Source organism: Pituophis catenifer, unplaced genomic scaffold, assembly GCF_029215685.1.
Source record: "Pituophis catenifer annectens isolate HBS135680 unplaced genomic scaffold, rPitCat1.0.hap2 SCAF_2, whole genome shotgun sequence".
Lineage (NCBI taxonomy): Eukaryota > Metazoa > Chordata > Lepidosauria > Squamata > Colubridae > Pituophis > Pituophis catenifer.
This window is the reverse complement of record NW_027256882.1, coordinates 261,899,281-261,905,529: the sequence shown is the minus strand read 5'-3', so window position 1 is coordinate 261,905,529 and position 6,249 is coordinate 261,899,281.

Sequence of the window (6,249 nt, the reverse complement as noted above, 5' to 3'; positions counted from 1 at the left end):
AACTGTAAAAAAAGAAAGATACTGAAGTCAGCAATGCTGGTTAAATGCAGTTCTCTCATCTTGCTGGTGCCACCATTGTTGTTGCAAGTCAGCAATAAGTAGTACAAATAAAATGGTGAATAAATTCTATACAAACTGCAGCATTACAATTCTGTTGGGCAGTGCATGGCACAGCATATTTTGATAAGACATGATGAACACTTCCTCACTCAATCACTTTTTTAAAAAAATCAAAGTTAAAGCTTTATAACTTTTTAATAAAAAAAGATTGGTAAACCTGAACAAAGATTAGTGCACTCTACTCCAGTTTTTCCTTCTTCTTTGAAGAATGTACACTTTCATATCCATTTTAATTATTTGCTTTCCACCTGATTCATAAATTATCATTTTTATAGAAAAATTAGTTTCCCCGTTATGTTTGTATAATTCTTTAAAATAGATGTGTAAGATCTTTTTATAATGGAAAGAAGAAGATGGGAATTATAGAACATTAAGATCTTATTCTAAAACAAATGGGTACAATTTTTATTCCATCATTTTTTAGCACTTCTGTAATCAGCTAAAGATCATGGCCATTAGCGGGTTGACAATGTTGGAAATTGCAGAGGGTCCAAAAGAGAGTTACTCAATGAAGCTGAGTGAAATAAATAGTATTAATGCATAACCCCTTTTCTGAAAAGATATAGGCTTTATCTGAAAATTATATACAAACACACATATAAACTCATCATGCTGTTCCCCTTTGGGGTAAGTATCATTAAAAATAGAGAGAAAGCAATATTATGCAATGTGCAAAAAGAATTTAAGAAACTGATCACAAAAAAGGCATGAGATGCAAGAAAAGGAAAGTAAATCTAATTTCTAGTTTATATCAACACTGTTCATTATACTTTCTGCACCTGAAATCATCTGTGTTACTACCATGTCCATATAACGATTCATACTTCTCCTTCTCTTCTCTAAACTTTCCACCATTCCTTCTGAAAATCTAATAAATTCCCTCCAACCACTGCTTTCTCGGGTTTCCTTTTTCTCTCAATCTATTCACATTTCCTCCCTGTATTTGGCAATTTGATCTTTGTTCTGTTCTGCATGAGCAAACCACCTCAAATTACTTCTTTCATATTCAGTTTTGTATTCAGATTACATTAACTCATTGCATCCATTCTTGATCCTCTCTTCCTTTTGTTTTATCCCACACAATTCTCAAGCAAACCATTCTCACTGTATTCAACTTACTTTTATGTGTAAGTATATATACTCCTTATATATCCCACTCAGTCTAATTAATAAAGGGCGAGGTGGCACAACGGCTTAAAGATACTGGGGTTGTTGGCCAGAGATGGTTGGCACTCCGGCAGTCTGAGACTATGGCCCTGCATGAGGGAGTGAGCTGTCATTTGCCCCAGCTCCTGTCCATGCAGCAGTTTGAAAGGAAGTACAAATGCAAATAGATAAATAGATACCACTCCGATGAGAAAAGGTAGCAGCATTCTGTGCAGAAGCAGGAGCCAGTGCCAGTCCTGCCCAGATGCGAGGTGAGGTCGGTGGAAGGGAGCCTGGATGACCCAACATCCACAAACGCTACTAGCCAGCAGTTGCAAAGCTAGTTTGGGTCCCATGCTATAGTGTGGATAGCACACATGCATGAACAAAATGAACTAGTAACCTTAGGCTGCCAGAACTACTTTGTGGTACAAAACAGAATAGGCTTCCCTGGCTACGTACACCATATGCTAACCAATTAAAAAAATAAAATATAATAATAAAATAAATATAAAATAAAAGTCTAATTAATAGTTATTTCAAAATAGGCTCAAACCTAGAATCTTCCTATTGTTTTTACACTACCTCATTTTTTTCAATCTGAAACCAGTAATGATTTAACATTCTTTGTACTTTTAAAATAGTCCGGCTTAACCTAGTATTCAGTATGTGGGCTGGACAGCAATCCCCAGAATGCTTAGTTTCTAAAAATTCTGTGAATTGTATTCTCAACCCATTTATAGGATGCCAAATTGATAAAAGCTGATATAAATGACAGAAAATAGTTATTCCTGACTATCCTTGGTCAGGTCTTCGCTGAATGTATAATTGTCTGCTATTGCACTTGCTGGCAGCTTAGTGGACAGGTGTCTAAAATATTTTTTAGAAAACTTTGGAATCAATTGCTCAGCTTATTTGTGATCTTGTCTTACCCTTGGTCTCCTTTTTTAATGTTGAATTCAAGTAGCAAATTCTGTGTTCGGTTACTTTAGGCTTTTGTTAGCCAAGTTTTAAACTCTTGGGACTGATATTATGTGCCTTTCCCATGCTATCTCAAAAATATAAAAACTTTGATATTTTGTTGTGGCAATATTTTTTAAAAATTATTATTTATTAGCAGAATAAATACATAATAAATATTTATTATTATTTGTTAGAATTGCTTGCCACCCATCCTGCCTGTAAAGATACTGTCAGCATTCCAGAAAAACCCCAACTCCAAATAAAGACGTGGAAGCAAGCATTTTCCAAAGTTCTCTTTACTAGAATAGGCAAACTGGCACATCTGGGGAAACCCGAATCTGAAAAGCCCGGGTTTTCCCTCAGTAAGTCAAAACCCCCAAAACCATCCCCTTTCTCCCCGGTCAATCACATGCTCCAATCAACATCCGTTTCATCTCGACCCAGCCCCCTGATCACTCCTTCTCCAGATGCTGGATCTCCCTGACCTTGACCGACAGGAAGAATGCTATTATGTCTACTAACAACCCCTCTCCTTAATCCCCCCTCCTACTTTCCCACACATGAGAAGGTGGCAGCATTGAAGCTTCCGGCCTAATATGGCTTCCAAAGCTGACAGATACTTCAGCATCACAAGATATAGAATTCCTCTTATTCCAAATAGAAATGTGGTTGATACCAAGACTTTTGAACCAAGGCAGATCTACATGTCTTTGAATATGGGAAGTTCTAAATTCTAAAGTCAGAAGGGAGTTGAAATAGCTTCTTCAGGAAGAATGCTATGGGGTATGTGTGTATGTGTATGCCATAGAGTGAGATTTAATTTAAGGAACAAGACCTCTAAAGAGCCATGACAATAACTTGTATGGTGTAAAGAGAAAGGCTTTGCTATTTTAGGCTTCCAAATACATTGGAATAAAACTTAAATTTTCCACTGAGTAGAAAAATTGAAGTGACTGGAAATGATGAGGAATATAATACTACTAGTCTGGAGAGTATCAATAGAACAAGAGTCCCCATCCTGTGGGCCATGGACTGATATCTATGATTGCTGGGAACCAGGCCACACAAGTGGTAGACGAGTGCGCGAAGCTTCATTTGCTCATTTATGGCTTCATTTGCTCATGTATGGAGCTAGGTTGCGCATATGAAACCATCCTCTCCTGCTGCTGCTGCTGCTATCACCACCACCACTGTTGTTGCTGGTCTGTGGAGCCAGAAAGGTTGTGGACCACTGCAGTAGAGGAAGGCTGAGATAATGGAAAAAGATGCTTTTCTTATATTAATACTAGAACTCCAGTGAACCTGTATAGTAGAAGAGTCAATAGAGACAAAATGAAGATTTATTATTATTTTTGCTAGAAGCTATGCAGCATATTTCCCCAACTCCAAGTGGATTAAGTCTGCCTCTTACCTGGTTGATTGGAAGTCTATATATGTTGTATTGCCCAGCTCAGAGGTAGAATTGCAGGTTGGGAAAAGCTAATCTTGCAAAAAGAGTGCGTATCTGAGGAATTGTATATATGACCAGCCTTCCTGTAGTGGTTGAAGATTCTGAAAATTGCAATCCCCAGATCTCTGGATAACGAATGTAAGATTCATTTCAGTAATTAAATAAATTAATTACTGGAGAAGTTCTAGGGATTACTTAGGTTACTTTAGAGTCAAGCAGTTAAAAGTTTATGAGCTTTTGCAATCTTTGCTTTTATTTGATACATAAATGGTAGTCATATTGAACAGACAGCCAAAGTACACTCATACGTCTCCAGGGAGTTAGACAGCAATGTAATCTGTGTATACATTGTTTGTTTGTTTTTGCAGCAGAGATCTGGATTGTCTAAGACGATGAAGGAAAACAGAGTCTGTTCCAAGGTTATTCAGGCATTCTGAGCAATTAGCTAATTTTCCTAGCTAAATTTCCTAACAAAATACATTTTGGTGGGTACCTCTGCTGAGACTATTACAAAGTTTGCATCTCTATTTACCCAATTAATGGAGCTTGAAATTACATTGAAAACACCTTGAGTTTAGGAGAGAGCTTAAAGAAATAGTTTTAAATATCCTGCTGTAGATGCCTTTTAAAAATCCTGCTTTAAATAGTTTCATTAAAAGTATCTTCTTTCTTACTAGTTAATATCCTTTGAGACTCACTGCTGTTTGAACAACACGAGAAAATGAAGCATTTGCTAGCGCATTGAAGAAGTGATGGTTTAAATACTGGGCTAAGCCATTTACCATAGTATGCAAACTATCATGGATTCACACAACAGACAAAAGATGTGGCCGGTCTACCTGTGGTTACTCTTGGAGGAAATATTTTCTGACTGTACCAGAAAAGGGGGGATGGTGCAGTCCTATTATTGTTTGCCTCTCAGCAACTTTTAATATCATCAGGCAGGGTATCTTATGTAATTAATTGTGAGTCAGGGAAACTTTATGCATGGCTGATCATAACAAACAGCACTGAGAGAAAGACTGGCTCATATCCAGTGCTATTCAATATCTATACAAAACAAGAGGAAATCATTTAAAAAAAATTGGAAGTACAAGTAATTTATATAGACTAAACTCGATTTCATTGAGGCCACATCAAGGATGTATTTGACCTTAGGGGGCCGGGGTGAGCGTGGCCGGGGTGGGCATGGCCAGCTCGACATCACTCATGTCAGGGTGCCTGTGGTGGCCTGAGCACTCTGCCAGCTAAAACTGAGCTCCATTTTTGGTTGCAGTGGCCTCCTGCAACCTCTGCCAGCGAAAACAGAGCTCAGAAGGGCTGCCCACAGCCTTCGCAAGCTCCATTTTCGCTGGCAGAGGCACTGCGGGCCAGTCCTTTACTGTTTCCAGGGCAGCCCTGCAGGCCAAAACCTAAAAACCCCGAGGGCCAGATCCGGCCCCCGGGCCTTGAGTTTGACACCCCTGTTATAGACATACAGCTTTATTTTTCACATTACATCTAAATCAGGAGAGTATCCATGCAGGTCTTTGGATGGTGTCTGGATTTAATGGTGAACTGGAAAGATAATAAACTAAGTTTGAATTCTTGTAAGCATGGTCTCCTATGAGTAACTGGTTCCTAATCCAGGAAACAGTCAGTTTGTGCTGGATGATGTTGCTCTCACTGTTTTATTTTGTTTTTTAAATCCCATGAGTCTAATTTAGAGAAAAATATATATGCATACTTCTAATCATTAACAACATAATAAAACGTCAAAATCAGTTATGCTAAGAAAACATAAGGCAAAAGGCCTGAAAAATCATGTTGCAAACAGAGCATTGCTAGCAAAAAGATACTCCATCAAAAATTTGTGTAATAATTATTTCAACCAGCCTCCATGCTGAAAGTTTTCTGTCATTGATTTTGGATGTGATTGTACTTCTTCATTTGAAACTGAACGGGTAATCTTGGACTCACAGTTTCTGCATGAAGTGCAAGTGGCATAGGGGTGGGTTCTACTTACCTTTACTACCGGTTTGCAGTGGGGCCGCGCTCGCTCACTCGCTTCGCTCAGGTGTGCGTGCGCTCTTCTGCGCATGCACAGAAGCATTTTGATGACATCGGGGTTAGTGGGCAGAGCTTCCCGCCAGTTTTATTACCAGTTCTATAGAACCGGTGGGAACTGGGGCAACCCAACACTGAAGTGGCAGCTGTAGAAGGGTGGCACTGGTACATCTTTTGTGCCCTTTCCTTGACCAAGAGGTTCTTGAGACTCACAATCTCACATCTTTGACATTTCATGGATTACTGTAAGGCAGTCTAAAAGGGCTAGGCCTTGAATACCATTGAAGAGCTACTGTTGAGAATGTAGTGATACAGGCAGTGATGGCTATGTGATCCCGTTGTTACATGAGCTGCACTTGCGGCCATTTAGCTTTCAGATGTGCTAGTTATAATTTATAAAGGGACTTCCTGGTATAGACCTGGTTATTTGAGGAACTTCATGTCTCCAGTTGCTTCTGTCAGTCTGGTGAGAGTGGTCATGCTTCAGGTGATATCATCTAGTAGGCCAAGGAAATGTGCTGTAG